This window comes from Giraffa tippelskirchi, chromosome 12 (assembly GCF_054371585.1).
Source record: "Giraffa tippelskirchi isolate mGirTip1 chromosome 12, T2T-mGirTip1v1.2.pri, whole genome shotgun sequence".
Classification (NCBI taxonomy): domain Eukaryota; kingdom Metazoa; phylum Chordata; class Mammalia; order Artiodactyla; family Giraffidae; genus Giraffa; species Giraffa tippelskirchi.
The window spans coordinates 126,171,863-126,189,673 of NC_137286.1; the positions used below are offsets into that span (position 1 = coordinate 126,171,863).

At 35.4% G+C, this 17,811-nt stretch overlaps 1 long non-coding RNA gene across 1 annotated transcript in view; it reads right to left on the reverse strand.

Moving 5' to 3' along the window:
* LOC145529436 (uncharacterized) overlaps positions 1-17,811 on the reverse strand; it is a 294,204-nt gene that overhangs the window by 86,275 nt on the left and 190,118 nt on the right. The window contains exon 11 of the long non-coding RNA XR_014071225.1: positions 4,546-4,774. This is a non-coding gene — a long non-coding RNA (uncharacterized LOC145529436). The remainder of the gene's footprint in view (positions 1-4,545; positions 4,775-17,811) is intronic.

Sequence of the window (17,811 nt, forward strand, 5' to 3'; positions counted from 1 at the left end):
AAATGAAGTCAGATAGTTTGACTTGCAAAAAATGAGACCAAAACACTAATATTCAATATACTCTTAATTTTTCTTTTATTCTCATTTCAATTTTTGAATTTATTGGGTTGGCCGAAAAGTTGGTTCATGTTTTCTGTAAGATAGCATGAAAAACGCGAACAAACTTCTTGCCTAACCCAATACTTCTTTTATCAAAAAACACTTTCCAACATTTCCTTCCCAAGGATGGTTTACTGAAGGATCCAGCTGAAAATAATTTGCACACAAAATACCATGCCCCCAAAAGTACACGCTTTCTTTTACCTTAGATTTCTGTGGGCATGAGCCATGAACACCATATGAAGATGAAAAGATTTGAAGCTAATACCTTTTATATGCTGTGCATGTACCTACAAAGTAGATGTGCTAGATTTTGTTACTGAACACTGATGCCTGCTTAATCTTCAACTTACAAGTTTCCAGGTGTAACATTTTAAGATATCTGTGAACTTAAATCAATTAATGATCATCTATTAAAAGGGAATTCAATTTTTTGTGTATAAGTAACTCCAAATTTGTTTTTTGGCTTCTAGGCTTGCATTGCTTTTTATGAGATATAAAGGGGTGATACTTTTAAAAATATCATGAATATAGTAGTTAAATATTGTTAAAATATATATATATATTTTACAATTTATGCTTTAATAATTCTTAATTGCTTGAATAAAAACAAAGGGGAGTTCATATGCAGTGACCAAAGAGTTCCCATGCTGCAACAAAAGACCTGGCATGGCCAAATAATAAATAATTACAAAAAAAAAAGCACCCAAAGGAAATGGTAACTGAGCAGGACACTAGGAGGATTTGCCAGGACACACTCCATCCCCATATCTTCTGTTTTAGCTCCTCTTTGAAGTACCTAAATAATAGTATCTGAAACAAATTCCCTGAGTGGTTTTACAGATGCTAAAACCACTATCAAATTTAACTACTTGACGACCATGAGCACAGTAGCCCAGAGACCTACTGGAGCCTAAGGTTTGATAACATTAACCCCTTGACACTGGCCTATTTACTTCATCAACCAACATTAAGTATTATTTTATATAAAAATATAATGGAAGTTGTCACAGAAGAGATGCTTTCTCCAAATTATACAGAATCTAATTGGAAAACAAAATTAAAATCCAGCTTCCCTCTTTTTGTGTGCATTGTTCTTCTTAGTACATTTGTTGCCTCATTGCACCTCATCTACTTTACAATGAAATGAGCAATTTTATAGTTTTTAGTATCTCACAGGTTTTTTTCATATTACCATAAAGTAGAATCTTGAGTACAACAAAAGGCAGAGCCAAGTGACATTTACATGTATGAATGACTAATATTCTTCAGCAATAACAGGACTATCCTTTTAGCCATGCAGGGTTCTCAAACAATCCCTCTACCCACACTGTTCATACTGTTTTTCCTCTCAATTATACCACCAGCACCAACTGAATTAGTTCCCACCTTTCCATTTCTATTGTTTTCATTTTACACATGTTACTCCTCTATACCAGAACCTTAGCCTCTGCGGTAGGAATTCACGGGGAGATGTATCAAGAGGTATAAATATATACAGCATCAAAAGCTGTGGACAAAGACTGTTTGATTCTACTTACATGAGAAACCTAGGCTAGTCAAATTCAGATTCAGAAAGTAAACTGGTAGATGCCAGGGGCCTGAGGTGGAAGGGTACAGATGGAGACGGGCAAATGGGGACTTAGTGTTTAATGAAGACAGTTTCAGTTTGGAAGGTGAAAAGTTTGGGAGATGTATGATGGTGAGGGTTGCACAATAATGTGGATGTACTTACTGCCATTGAACCATACAGTTAAAAATGGTTAAAATAGTATGTTTCCTATTGTGTAACTTTCACCACAATTACTAAACACTAAAAATGGAGGTATAAATAACTTAAATATTACAAATGCATTCTGTAAGGTCAATGTGTACAGTGTCATGTAAGTGTGCATCTGCTAAGATGAACTAGCTTCTCATTAGTTTTAAAACATCCAGATGTGTCCAGATAAGTACCACCTGTGCCTTGAATAAGACCAAAGCAGAAAAAGACTTGGAGGACATCAACTATTTTTGTAACAAGAACAAATCTTCCATGAAATCCAGCTGCTATGTCATAAAATTGGCAAACTGTGGCAACATGCAGTCATATTCTAACCAGTAGTTTATATAAATAATGAAACTATGACATATGCAGATCAGCAAAGACAATCAGTTTGTAACAAGCTTCAAATTTTTCTTCTTTGGGCCGATTTTTCTCCCTTTAGTGAACCCTACACACAACTGAGAACTGAGTTTGTTTCTAGTTATCGGGCACGCAATGATAAGACGCGGTAGCTGCTTTGAGGGGTGGAGAGATGGAGAGTATACACATGAACAGTCATAATGCACTGTGAGATATACTGTGCTGGAACCACACAACAAGATACATAACTGTGGCTACCTGATCTCATCTTGTGGAAGATCACAGAAAAAGACACCATTCATTGAAAAACATGGAAAGATCAACTCAGAATCATCATCATTAACCAGCATTATTACTTTACTAACAATACAATGCAGTCATAGTGAAATATGCTAAGATGTAAAATAAATAAAAAATGTATGCTACAAATTGTTCTGTATTTAAAGTATGGCCTTTTTGAAAACAGAGGAATTCATCATGCTTAGATATATAGAAAGAAAAAAGATATGGAAAGCAAGGATGAGCTACTGAAAGGATACATTAGTATTGGTAGTGAAATATCATTGTAGGTTAATGTTATGGAATATCACAAAGTTGTTTAAAAAAAAAAAAACAATACTGTTATAAAGAGAACACAAAAAATGGTTAGGGATATTGAAAGTAATTGGTAGGGACTTTGCTGGTGGTCCAGTGGCTAAGACTTCTTGCTCCCAATGCAGTGATCCTGGATTCAATCTGGTCAGGGAACTAGATGTCATGTGTCTCAACTAAAAGATAAAAGATCCCGAGTGCTTCAACTAAGACCCAGGGCATCTAAATACATATGTAAATATTTTAAAAACAAAAATAAATTGAGTAGGGGTCTGTAGGAAAAGTTTAAAGTAAATGTGAGGATGAGAAAGAAGAATTGCTACGGCAGCTTTTGGAATAATTGTTAGGCTGGTAGTACTGCAGTCATGTAGAAGAAAGTATTATCCAGATAGTCAGGTCTCCAAATTGTTTCAGTTGAATATATGATAGTGACCGTGAAAGAGTTAACATAAAATAGAGGATGGTGCCACTAAGTCACTTCAGTCGTGTCCGACTATTTGCAACCCCAAGGACTGCCGCTCACTAGGCTCCTCTGTCCATGGAATTCTCCAGGCAAGAATACTGGAGTGGGTTGTCATTTCCTTCTCCAAAATAGAGGATAGGAAGATAATTATAAGATTAATTTTGGAAATTACAGGTGAAACATTAGAGTACAAGAAAGAGCATGCAAGCTGATTGGGAATGCATGTAAGATAAGAGTATTCGAATATTAACAAAGACGCTTATGGTACTGAAACAGAGCAAGACCCTATGGTCCTTACCCCCCATGCCCTCTGTTTGCCTTTTGTCAGTGAAAAAATTTAACCAAATAATAAGTTTAATCCGAGAAGTGAGAAAATACAGAAGTAAAGGAAAACAACCAAAGGAGACCAAATAATAATAGTCTAGTCATTAAGAAGAGTCAAGGACATTTAGTTCCTTCTCAGGGTCTATTGATGATATTCTGAGTTGTATCTTGTGAGCTCTCTTATAGATACCGAAACCCCACCAGGTGGAGGAAGTTAACTACATGATGACCAGCTGTAGCCCTGACATAAGCGGCCACAATTCTGAGGATTGGCTTCAAGAAAACGGGAAAAAAATGGACCTTGAAACTGAACACTAACTGTACCTAAAACAATCAAGATGATGCTGGTCAGACCACTGATGACCAATTTCAAGAGGACTGTCAGAGCTGACTGCTCTTTCTGCATGTAGCCCCCTCCCTTTGTCTATAAAAGCTCTTGCTCCCTGATTATCGGTGGGGGTTGGGGTGGGAGGGAAGAGTCAGCCTTTGGACAGGCACTCACCCTTCCCTACCTCTGCACCAGGTGCCAACATCAAAAATAAAGCAGACTTTCATTTCCAACAACCTGGCCTCTTTAGTGGCTTTTAAGCAACAAGCAGTTGGACCCCACTTTTGGTTATAATATGTCATATTGACATAGCTGTGGGAGATAAGTAGAGGGAAAGTATAAAGTTAAAAGCAAAACATACTTAAAACTGCAGAAGATGGGGGTAAAGTGGGAAAGACAGAGTGAGAAAGTGAGAGAAAGAACTAATTTTTCAAACATTTTGGAAAAATGTTAGATTTACAGAAAAGTCACAAGGACATTAGAGTTTTTCCATAAACTCTTGACTCAGATTCTTCTAATATGAACATCTTACACAGCAGTATGGATTTCTCATTACTTCAGTAACAAATTACCACAAAATTAGTGACTCAAACCAACACAAATTTTTCAACTTACAGTTTGGGAGGTCAGAAGTTCAAAATGGGTCTCAAGTTGTCTGCAGTGTTGCTATCTTTTCTGGAGGCTTCAGGAGAGAATGTTTGTTTGCCTTGTCCAGCTTCTCAAGGGCACTGGCGTTCCTCCTTTTATCTTCAAAGACAGCAATAGCCAGTCAAATGTTGTGGCCCAGGGTAGGCAGCCCCAAATATGCCTTAATGGCATATTGAAGATTTTGAATTAAAGTTTCCTAAAAAACAATTTAGGAAGCAATTCAAGCCAATGCAGGAGGCAGATTCTGACCCTCCTTTCTGTCTCTCTCTAAACTGTTTTTAATCTTCTACCCCAAGCCCAAATGCTGTTTAGAGTCTTCACTGTGTACCCAAAAACCTAATTCACAAGAGGGGTAGGGGGGAGAAATTTCCGCTGCCTACCATGGACCTTGATCATTCTGCCTAACTTGATACTAAGCCCTCCCCCTTCCTTCTCCATATTTAAGGGACCTGTAATTATATTGGGTCCACCTGGTTAACCCAGGTCACTCCCCCTAATTTAAAGTCACTCCATTGGCAAACTGAGACCATCTGCTACCATAATGTAATTCTCCTTTGCCACCTAATGACACGTATTCACAGGTTCCAGAGATTAGAATGCAGACAGCTTTGGGGAGGGGGCCATTAGTCTGCTTACCATCATAACTATGGTTTCTTTGCCAAAATGAAAAGTATAGTGATATAGACATATTATTATTAACTAGCATTCAGAATCTATTTGCATTTCACCAGTGTTTCTACTATTGTCCCACAGCACTATTTTTATACATAATAGGTAAACCAGAGTAGTAATCTGCTCAAAAGTGTCTGAAAGTTTGTGTAAAATGAGCGCCAGGTTATAGGTTTGGCCATTCACAAGTCTCATCTCATACAAAACATACTAAATGCAATTTAACAGCCACACTGAAGCTCGTAATGTCCAAGGAACATACACAAAATAGCTATCTAATGTTCTCCTATTTTAAGATGCAAAAAATTTTGATAATAAATGTTCTTGGAATTTTCTTTTTACTCTTCAAACTGTTGTTGCCCAAAGGACCCAATTCTCATTATTCTTACTCTTCCACTCAGACTATGTTTTCTCTGGATTACTCAACAGATACCTAACAAGTCTTCCTACTTCTGTTATTTTCCATCACAATATATATTTCACATAACAGTTCATGACAACTTCTTAAAGTGTCATGTTACTATCATGCCCTGAAACTCCAAAAGTTTTCTTTCAAACTAACAATAAAATACCACCTCCCTAAGCTAAACTGAAAGTCTGAACGTGGTCTATCTCACGTCCCAGACCTCATCTTCCATCACCATTATTCTAGTTCATTCTATCCTCACTGTTTCTACCTAATATTTCTTCTCCTTTAAATAATTTTCCTGTAAGTATGTGCAGGCCTGCTCTATGATTCCTTTCAGATCTCTGTTCAAATGTTGCCTTTTTAGAAGGTGTTCAAAAAGAAATCTAAAATAAGAAGTTCTATAAACATGCTAGTCTTCTCTCTCTTTTTTATTTCTTTAATATATCATTTAGCACTATTTGCATATTAGCTTTAAATATTAAAGTTAAAATAAATTACATACAATGAATATAACAGTATTTCCAATTATTACATTATGGGTGAACCTATTATGATTTATAGGTGTCAAGCATTGACCTAAGCGTTTTAGATTAAACAATTTGCTCCCATCTAAGCTAGTTACGGAGAAGGCAATGGCACCCCACTCCAGTACTCTTGCCTGGAAAATCTCATGGATGGAGGAGCCTGGTAGGCTGCAGTCCATGGGGTCGCTAAGAGTTGGACGACTGAGCGACTTCACTTTCACTTTTCCCTCTCATGCACTGGAGAAGGAAACGGCAACCCACTCCAACATTCTTGCCTGGAGAATCCCAGGGACGGCGGAGCCTGGTGGGCTGCCGTCTATGGGGTCGCACAGAGTCGGACATGACTGAAGCGACTTAGTAGTAGCAGTAGCAAGCTAGTTAGCATAAGTTGAGAAAACTAAGACACAAGTGAGTAGGTAACTTGCCTGAGGAGAGCATGACCTTACAGAGGCAAAACAAAGCATCCAACCCTATTGGCTGCTTCTGAATCACATGATGCTTACCACCATGACATGCTGTCTCTTAGCCAGGAATAAAAATAGAAGAAAAAGAAAAAAAACTTTACTTACTTAAAAAATATATTTAAAATCAGTTTTGTCTTTACTCATTTCCATCAAAAGATCTGAACCATTAAAAGTTAGGATATTTCTAAACAGCATCCTCATTGCTTTTAACACCTGAAACCTCTGCTTTATCCAATTACTTTTACCCAATTCAGGCCCTTTCAATTTTATTCTCTTGATTATTGTATATATAATATAGTCTGAGAGCCTCTCATGTGTCCTCCTAAATCTAATTTTCTAATTATTGTGTCTAATACAGGCAATTTGTCTCTTCTCCATTTCTTTTGTCTTTCTCTTGAGTCTGCCACGTGCTTAATCAAATACACTACTTTAATTTTACAACTCTTCTTGCATGCCTTAACTGAATTCTCCCATCTGAAAGGAATGTTCTGTGGGTCCTTATTGCATTGAATAGTTGGGTAGTGAGTAGCTGGCAATCCAAGAGCCTATCTGAAGACATTCTCGTATACATGGGTCAATGCTCTTCCGAAATATTTGCTGCCTTTTGAAGTTTCAAAACTGAATAAGACATACATCAACAACAAGAGCCGACTTTTAATACAACAAAAAATATTTCAGATTGCCTAGTAATATAAAACCAGGACATTCTATTAGTATGCGTATGTGCTAAGTCGCTTCAGTTGTGTGGGACTCTTTGCAACACTATGGACTGTAGCCTGCCAGGCTCCTCTGTCCATGAAATTCTCCAGGCAAGAATGATGGAGTGGTTTGCTATGCCCTCCTTCAGGGGATCTTTCCAATCCAGGAATCGAACCTGTGTCTTCTGCATTGGCAAGTGGTTTGTTTACCATTAGAGCCATTTGGGAAGCCCATTCTATAGTATAGATGAGAGTATTTTTTCTAGCATCCCCTGGTTCAGTTCCTTGAGTTCCCTTTACCCTTTGGTGCACACTTGGGAGATTGGCCCACACAGGTAGCCACTGCTAAATCTAACCATCCATTTATTAAAGTACCACCAATTTGTATCTAGTCCCATCTCCTTCAGCAGTTACATTTAAATTTGTTATATCTTGTTGATAATATATCCTGCAAGTTGGTACATAAGTGGAAACAGCTATAATCTTACAAACATAGACTCTTGTGACTCTTTAATAAAGTTTCCATTTCTCTAAATTCTTATCTCTGAAGGAATTAAACCTCTATAATAAATTTGTTTAAACAGTTCCAAAAAAAGCACTTATTTTAAAAAGTTCCAGAAGAGCACATACTTTGTCTAGGATAGGCAGGAAAAAGTTCAGTTTACTGAGTGCATGTGCTGGTAGAAATGATGGTTAATTTAATTACCTGTATTAACTGTATAAAAACTAAATTATAGACTACTTTGGGAGGATGTTTATAAAAATCCATGCAGGATTTAGAAAAAAAAAATCTAATGCAGGTTACAGTTTTCAAGGATCTATTTTGATTTTCTCAAAGGAAATAATTATTTTCACTCAGACCTACAGTGTATGTGCTTATTGGCTTGAATTTATTCTCTTAGTAACAAGATAATTCTTTTACTCATTAAACTGAAGTGTTCTTAGCACTTAATATTCAAGCTCATAATTCCTGCAAGCATTTTGTTTCAGTAATATTAGATTTCTTGACACTATCAGACAGGCTTTGCTAATGTAGCATCAAAATACATTACATGGCACATGGTTCATTTTAAGGAGGTTTTTTACATTTGAAAGACACCTTACCTCCTGATGTGATAAAATGTATCATAATATTACTATAAAATATATCAAATAGGAAATATATTTCTTGACACTTAGAAAAAAAAAAATCTTTTTTTTTTTTTCTCTCAAACTGATTTTATGTGGCCAGCTATATTCAAGTACTGTTTCAGGAAGATTCAGTATGGCAGCTCACCAAGGCCTCTATAAATAAGTGCTTGGGGAAAATCATCACAAAACCTCTCTAGAGACTAGCTGGCCAAATGAGAGATAACTCAACAAAAATATGGCTCGATAAATATCTTTGCCATGCCCATTATATATCAGTACCCTTTACCCTTATAGAATCCACATCTGTTCTCCAGGTGCTTCCATCAAGCTCATTTCCTTTGTATTGATAAAGGAGTCTTGGAAACACAATAGTATTTCAGTTAGATTTGGAATATCTTCCCAAACAGAATTTATGACGATGTCTGGGTTATAAGGTGAAATGCTTAGTCCATTTTACCTTCTTTTCAAGTATGAATTAAACACAAAAAAAATGCACATAAAACTGGAAAGGGAATTGGCATTGTATTGGCAAAAGAAGCAGAGGAACCACACAGCAGAATTTTGAGGAATTTCTCCTAGGTAGGGTATAGCTATGGGCTTCACTGGTGGCTCAATTGGTAAAGAATCTGCCTGCAATGCAGGAGACTGCCTGCAACGCAGGAGACTCAGGTTCAATCCTGAGTCAGGAAAATCCCCTGGAGAAAGAAATGGCTAACCACTCCAGTATTCTTGCCTGGGAAATCCCATGGACAGAGGAGGTTGGTGGGCTACAGTTCATGAGGTCGCAAAATAGTCAGACACAACTTAATGACTAAATAAGAAAAAACAACATGGTATAGCTACTACTACATTAAGGGAAAAGTCAATGGACCATCCACTACTCATAAATAGAAAGAGCTTGCTTGGGAACTGAACAGAAGATGTCCACTCCAAACACTTTGTTAGTTAAGTTCTAACTCCAAGCGTGAAGGATCAGGACCAAAGGTATAGAACATACCATCATCTCTGAAATAATCAGTGGTAGCACCTCTTTCTGGCCTATATTTGAACTAGCTATGCACACCAGACAAAAAGCTAGAAACAAAGATGACTAATTCCACCATGGAAAAATGAGGACACTGACCTACTTCATTCTCAGTTACCACTGTTGTTGTTTGCTGTTTACTCACTAAGTCCTATCTGACTCTTTTACGACCCCATGGACTGTAGCCCACCAGTCTCCTCTTGGGATTCTCCAGGCAAGAATACTGGAGTGGGTTGCCATTTCCTTCTCCAGGGAATCTTTCCAAACTAGGGACTGAACCTGTATCTCCTGCATCAGCAGGTGGATTCATTAACATTTCAACATTTTTAATATGAGATAAAATTTACTGAGATAATCAAAACCAGTTTTTTTTTTTTTTTTTTTTACTGAACCTAATTACTGTCTTAACACTCCATTTAAAATGGGTTAATCATATCTGTTCAAGTAAACTCATCAATCTGGAAAAAAAAAAAAACTTCGTCAACTGAGACTCACGATCTTCCTATTATCTTACTCTGGTTGAACATAAGGGTCACTGAGACAGAGATACTGTATTTCTAGGAAACTCAGCTGTCCTGTTAGGTAGACCAGACTTTGAGTAGACTAAAATGTCAATTATGTATCCAGCTATGGTGCCTTGAGATGTTTCACTGCACTTTACTTGCAGATGTAGTAATCCGTCCGTAACAAATAATCTGTATTCTCACTAATTCTCCACTTGTAGAGTCTAGGGAGAGTGACCATGTATCCTGGTTTTCCTGGGATAGTAAACGCCTTTTGCACCAGCTTAATCACTAATAGTTGCTAAGTCGAGTCTGACTCTTTAGCGACCCCATGGACTTTAGCCCGCCAGACTCCTCTGTCCATGGAATTTCCCAGGCAAGAATATTGGAGTTTGTTGCCATTTCCTTCTCCAGGGCATATTTCCAAACCAGACACTGAATCTGTGTCTCCTGTATTGTCAAGAGGATTGTTTATCACTTAGCCACCGGGGAAGCACAATTACTAACAGTACTTCTGATTTATTCTAAAGTACCTTAGTTTGGTTGGCAAATTATATTGCCATCTTAGATCTAGGCCACTTTCTCCTACAGAGTCCCCTCATTACAACTTTGTGACTACTACAGAACAATTGTTCCTCTCCTCAGAGCAGTTTTGCTCCTCTTCAGTATCACTGGGACATTCAGTTATTCGACTCAGCCATAGTGATACTGAGTGAATTCCTTCTCAGTTGTCCAGAGAGGAAACGTGTACAGTTTGATGTGTCCTTGGCTTCTCAAATTGTTGGTACATATCACACCAACCTATTAACGCTTAAGTGTTAAATATGACATTGAGGGCCAGGAAGCAGAGCAACTTCATAAAAGCCCTAACCACTTCTAAATCTTGATTTATTTTCTAATTTATCTTTCAGACCTCTTAAATTATCTAGTCTATTGATGATAGGGCCTGGGTGATGGGAGGAATGAAAATTCTGATCAATTACATTTTCAAAATTATATCCTACCAAAATTTGCTTTACAACTTCCAAGGACAAAAATCTATCCTTCTAGTTATGCTTCTTGAAAATTCTATGGGGGCAATATCATATTATGTAATCCAATGGGGAAGCAAAAGTCTAAGTATGATCTATACGGTCTGCATTAAATGAGACAAACTCTTCAGGCCTCAGGACCTATTTCTTATGGCCACTGACTATAACCCTGTATCTCACTCAGTTTCATAAAGGCTTCTAAAATTTTGGGGTTGGGTAACAAAGATATAAATATATGTGTGTGTGTGTGTCAGGTATCACACAGAATTTCTTTACATAAACAGTTGTATCAACTCATAACACATTTAGATTAAAATTGAAGATTAAAATATTTTTATATAAAATTATTGCTGTAAATCAATACTATCTGAACTCAGAATAGAGTATATAGAGATAAAAATAGCAATGCCAAAATGAAAATTGGAATTTAGCCAATAATTTAGATGTTTCATAATTAGAATCAGTAAAGGAGAAGATAGAAATATTGTCCAGAAGTTATAGACTCTAAGAAATGAGATGATAAAAGAATGAGTAATCAAAAGTAATATAAGAATACATGTAAAAGTATTCCAAAATTAGAAAGGAGGGTATCTAGAAATAAACAGTGATCAAAGATATAACTAAAAGGAAGTCAAATATTCTTGAGGTAAAGATTGTTAAATAACCACAATGGCAAAGGCTTATCGAGTATTATCAAAAATAAATTAACAACATTACTAAACACATTTGATTTAAATTTTGAATTCTAATGATAAGAAGAAAAACACTGTAGTACTAATACCTGTATATTATTAAAATAATTTACTCCATTAAATCAACTCTAAAATATTCAAGTAGAAAAAATAATGGAGTACCAGTTAAGCAGCTTGGAGAGAAAATGTCCATAACATGATATTTCCATATTCAAACCATTTGCAAGGCTTTTTGAGAAATTACCAGAAATGTAAAATTTAGAAGATAAACTACTACTGAAAAAAGGAGATATTATAATTTGCAGTTGATATATTTGTTTACATTCAAAAGCTAAAGAAATAAATTGAAGATTTTAGAATTCATAGCATAATTTTGCTGTCTCTGAATATCTCTGAAGATGTTATATTAATGCTAAAGGAGTTATTAAATTATTAATTTGGAAATAGAAATAAAACATGCACTAGAAACAGTATAAAGTAGCTAAAATATGTTTAGTAGAAATAAGCAGAATTCATAATGAGGAAATAATACATTTTTAAGCAATAAAATATTTAAAAAAAAATAAATGATGCAGGTGAAATTTTTATATTGTTTTCTAAAGCACTTGAGAAGTTAAAATTTTTAAATATTCCATTGGAAGTTTTAGAAATAATAATAAAAATATTTAAGCTTTGTATTAAAAAATGAATGAAACTGTCACTTTTTAAAAATGAACAGAGAAAATGCAAAATAGAAAGGGCACAATCTTTCACTTATAAGAGGAATAAGGTCTAAGGATCTAATGTAGAACATGGTGATTATAGTTGATAACACTGAGTTGTATATTCCAAATTTCTAAGTGAGAACTCTCACTAAAACAAAATAAGAAATAAACAAGAAACTAAGGTGATAGGTGTGCTAATTAACTAATGGGGGGATCTTTTATATATGTATACATATATAAAATCATTATGAAGTACACTTTAAATATCTTACTACTTTATTTGTCAATTAAATCTCAGTAAAACTAAAAGAAAATAAATAAAGACAATGCTCAAAGAAAATTGGGATAAAACAAAATAAAACATATTTTTATTCTTGCCATTCTACTTATAAGAATTTTTACAATAAAATTATAATATGAGTATGTTCAAAATATACATCATTATTTAATGTGCACAGAAATGTCTTTCATATAGTCAAACTGTATTTAATAATTTAAGCATTCTTTCTCTGCCATATACTATAGTAAACAATAAACAATTGTTCACAGTCAGGAACAAGGTAAATACAAAGTCTACTCTTCTTGCCCTATGTTGTAGTAAAAGAAGAAGCAAAAACTGTGCAAATTAAAAGACAACATTAGCAAAACAAACCTAAAATTAGAAAGAACAATAGTAAATTGTATTTAATGATAAGGAAACAAATGCTACCAAAGAATCTAGGAAGTAATGGGGAGGTATAACATCACTGGGTTATTTAGGTTATGTCTGAAAGGTAAAAAGAAAACAGATCAAAACGTAGAAGGATATTCCAGGTAAAGAGAATGAATAGCCAGGCGAGAGTTGGATATGGACTGACATGTTCTAGGAAGTAACAGAGTGTTGTAGCTGGAGGACACTGAGAAAGGGGAAGCCTCCAGAAATGAAATTCAGAAAAATGTTGGGGCTGGGCCACTAGGTCATGTTAAGGAATTTGGATTGTATTCAAAATCTAATGGAAAGCTATTACAAGATTTTAAGAAGTTGACCGGCATGATGTAAATCACATTTTTCAAAAATCACTCTCCAATAAAGAATGTATGAGAAAGTCACTGGAGAAAGCAGTTAAGAGGCTTTGGCAATGGTCCAGGAATGAATTTTGGCTTGGACACGAGTGTTGCCAGGAGAGATGGAGAGAAGTAAAATGAATCAGAACACACTGCAGAGTCAGAAAGGACGGAATTGACACTGAATTGGGGGTGAGGGCCAGATAGTGGAGTGAAGCATGGCTGTTGTTTCTAACTTGGTATTTGAGTGGATTTTATTGCCCTTTACTAAGGAAAACTTGGTGAGAAGCAAATCTAGGGTAAAGATGAGAACTTCAGTTTGGAGATAGTAAATTTGACACAGCTTACAGACAACAAAGTAGAAGAAACAAGCAAACTTGGACTGTAGCCTTGGAATTCACAGGAGAGGTTTAGAAGCAGTGCGCTTGGGAGTTATGAGTATATAGATAGGGGCTTCCGACATGGTGCAGTGGTGAAGAACGCTCTGCTAATGCAGGAGATGCAGGAGACTGAGTTCGATCCCTGGGTTGGGAAAATCCCCTGGAGGAGGAAATGGCAACCCACTCCAGTACTCTTGCCTGGAAAATTTCATGGACAGAGGAGGCCGGCAGGCTACAGTCCATGGGGTTGCATGAGTGTATAAGGGTATCATGCACAGCGTGATGGAGAGGAGATGGAGAAAAGAGCACCGAGGTATATTCATAAGAGTAACACTGGGAAAGCAAACCAAGAAATAGCCCCCTTTATTGTTTGAGAAAAAATCCACCTCATGTAGCGGATGAGGTGTATCATTCACTAAAGTGAAGATACATGTTTTGATTGTCAATTATTTGAAGCCTGAGAATTCAAATTAAACAATGAATAATATCGGTTGTTTCTGGTAATAAAAAGATTATTTTGACATTGATAAGAAGCAATGATAAAACCATTATAAGTTGCTATTTTTGTTACAGAAGTCTTATGGATATAAAAATAATAGTTCGTATCTAATTACTGGGCAGTTCATTCAAGGATATTATCATCACACACATACACACACAAAACGCTAAGAAATGTTTAAAGAGCTTTGTATATAAGCATGTGGCAAACTACCTAATATCTAATAAGAGAGGATTGGTTAAAATGTACACTCTTAAAATTGTGTGCTGTTAAGTTAATGAAATCATTTGTTAAAACAGTAACTGATTTCATTGAGGATGGCTTTTGTTATGTAGTTTTTAAATTGAAGACCACAAATGATATTAAAACTATGAATTTGTGTAAATATGTATCTGCATGCATCAACCTAACTAACATCTTTTTCTTTCTAATTTTATTGCTTTATATTCAGAAAACAAAAAGCAGAGGTTTAATTCCTTTGAAACATTAAAACATTCTTTGTGGCTTAGCATGCATTAATTTTATTGAGAAAATTCTAAGTGTGCTCAAAAAATGTTTTCTTCTCTTGGTTGTAAAATCCTTGAATATACTTCTAGGACTTTTATTAATTCTACTATTATATTTTTCAATATTTTTGTGTAATTCTGCCCAATATTTCCCGAGGTTTTGTTAAAATTCTCAATTACTATTTATCTATTTCTATTACTATTTCTCTGTTAGCTCTGGCAACTGTTGCCTCATATACTTTGAGATGTGTGATATGTGTGCATATGTGTAGGTGTGTGTTAAACATGAGTACTCATGATAGTTCAGTTCAGTTTAGTCGGAAAATAGATACATCTGTCACCTCCAAAACTTTCCTCTTTCCCATTTGTGTGTGCATTTGTTTGTGTGTGAAGACAACTTGAGATTCATGCTCTCAATATGAAACTTTGAGTCTTCAGTACAGTGTTAACTATTGGCACTGTGTTGTGCAGTAGATCTCTAGAAATTATTTATACTGAATAACTGAAACTTTGTAATGTTGAACAACAAATCCCCATTTCTCTCTCTCCCAGGCCCTGGTAACCAACATTCTATTCTCTCCCATATATGAATCTGACTATTTTAGATACCTAGCATAAGTAGGATTCTGTGGTGTTTGTCCTTTGTAACTGGCTAAGTTCACTTAGCATAATATCCTCCAGGTTCCTTCTGCTGTCCCTTATGACAAGATATTTTTTTCTTTTTTTAAGACTGAATAATATTTCATTTAATTATATATCACATTTTCTTTATCCATTTATCCATCAATGAATAGATTGTTTCTACTGATGGCTATTGTAAGTAATGCTGCAATGAACATGAGAATGCAGATAACCCTTTGAGATTAGGCTTTCAATTCTTTTAAATGTATACTCCGAAGTGGGGTTGCTAGATCTTACAGTAGTTCTATTTTTAATTTTTTGAAGAAGTTCCATACTGTTTTCCACAGTGGCTACACCATTTTACCTTCTCTGCAACCATGTATAAAGGTTATGGTTTCTTAACATCCTCGGGAAGGAGTACTTACCGTTTTCTTTCTTTCCCTTTCTTTCTTTTCTTGATAATAGCCATCATAACACATGTGAGGTAATGTCTCACTATGGTTTTGCTTTTCATTTTCATGATACTAGGTGATGTTGGACAGTTTTTCATATATCTGTTGGCAATATGCATGTCTCCTTTGGAGACGTGTATATTCAGGTTCTTATCTCAATTTTAATTGGATTCCTAGTTTTTTGATATTAAGTTGTAGGTGTTCCTTATATATTTTAGATCAAAACATCTTATCTGATATATGGTTTGATGTTCTCCCATTCTGTAGATTGCTTTTTCACTCTATTGTTTACTTCTTTTCTTTTCTGCTGGTGTGGTTAAATTTGTAAATATACCTTCCTCTTCAATTTTTTTTTGGAAGACTTTGAGAGGCATTGGTGTTCTTTAAATACTCAGTAAAATTCATCAGTAAAGATATCAAGTAGTGGGCTCTTTGTTGGTAGGTTTTTGCTACAGATTAAATTCCTTACTCATTATTGGTTTGTTTAGATTTTTTATTATTCTGTCTATGTAGCTATGTTTCTAGAAGTTTATCCACTTTTCCTCTCTAACTTAATTTGTTGATGGGTAGTTGTTCATAGTAATGTCTGCTTATTTTTCTGAATTCTTCTGAATTCTTATGAATTCACTATGTACAGCCCACAATTAATAACTTGGGTGTTACATGCCTCCTTCTTGAAAGTAAAAAAAAAAAAAAAAAATCTATATAATTAAAAACAATATTTTGTTGGTGGTAGATTTGTCTTTCTTCTCCACATTATTTTTTTTTATCATTGGTTTATATCTACATGGAATCATGCCTATTCATTTTATACTTTTGGTTATAACTCAACACTTCTTTATTGAACAAGTTGTTTCAGCTTTGGCTACTGGAGGCTCTCTCAGTTGGTTCCAATTTATCTTTGACTTACCACTATTTTTGTATTGCTTTTGTGCACTCCTCTAATTACAGAATACAAGATATTGTATACCATCTTATATACTGCTTGATTCTGTCCTAGAATCAGCCATTTCTCCAAGGAGTCTTAGTTCCTTTTATAGGAGCATGATATTAGAAAGCAATATCTGGGCACTAGGGCTACTCATTGTGACTGGAATGCATTTGCCTCTACGTCTTTTTATCTGACAGTAAGGAAATAATTAGTGTATACCAATCTATACACACACACACACATATGTATGTATATGCACCATCCATTTACTTAGCAGTTTAATTCTAATAAGCATGGGTTGGTGATATAAGAATTGTAAACCCTTAAAGGAAACAAGAATAAACTATAATACAGTGGTCCATTTCAGTTCAGTCACTCAGTCTTGTCCGACTCTGTGAATTTCAAACATTCTTAAGTCAGTATAGATAAATATCACATTTTTGTGATGTTTTCATTTACAACTCTGTCAATTAGCACTGCGCAGAAATGTATTAAAGAGTCTCCAAGTGGCTTGGAAGAGTTAATGTCTCCCTAAACGCTTAATTTGCTACCCAGGATTGACAAAGACACAGAAACAAACAGATACCAGTAGCATTTAGTAGCACTGAAATAAAGTGAAAAAGAATCTAAGTATTTTCTTTCATCTCTTCAGGGCATTATTTCTGTTTACTGCTCACCTGCTCTAATTATCCTGGCAACTCACTTAAATTACATTTTTTCTGCTACTAACAAGATGAGCCAGATTTTTCCCAGTGCCAAAGACACAGTATCATCAACAAAAGAGCCTTGATGATACCCTAGTGACTTCAGAGTGTTAATCCATCCCACTGGATGCTTATCTAGGTTCCAAGGAATAAGATGCTCCAAGGGAGAATCTGGCTCAATGAGAGATGGCTTTAGTACACAAAGTGATGGTACCATTCAATTTGCATTTCTTATATTTACATTAGG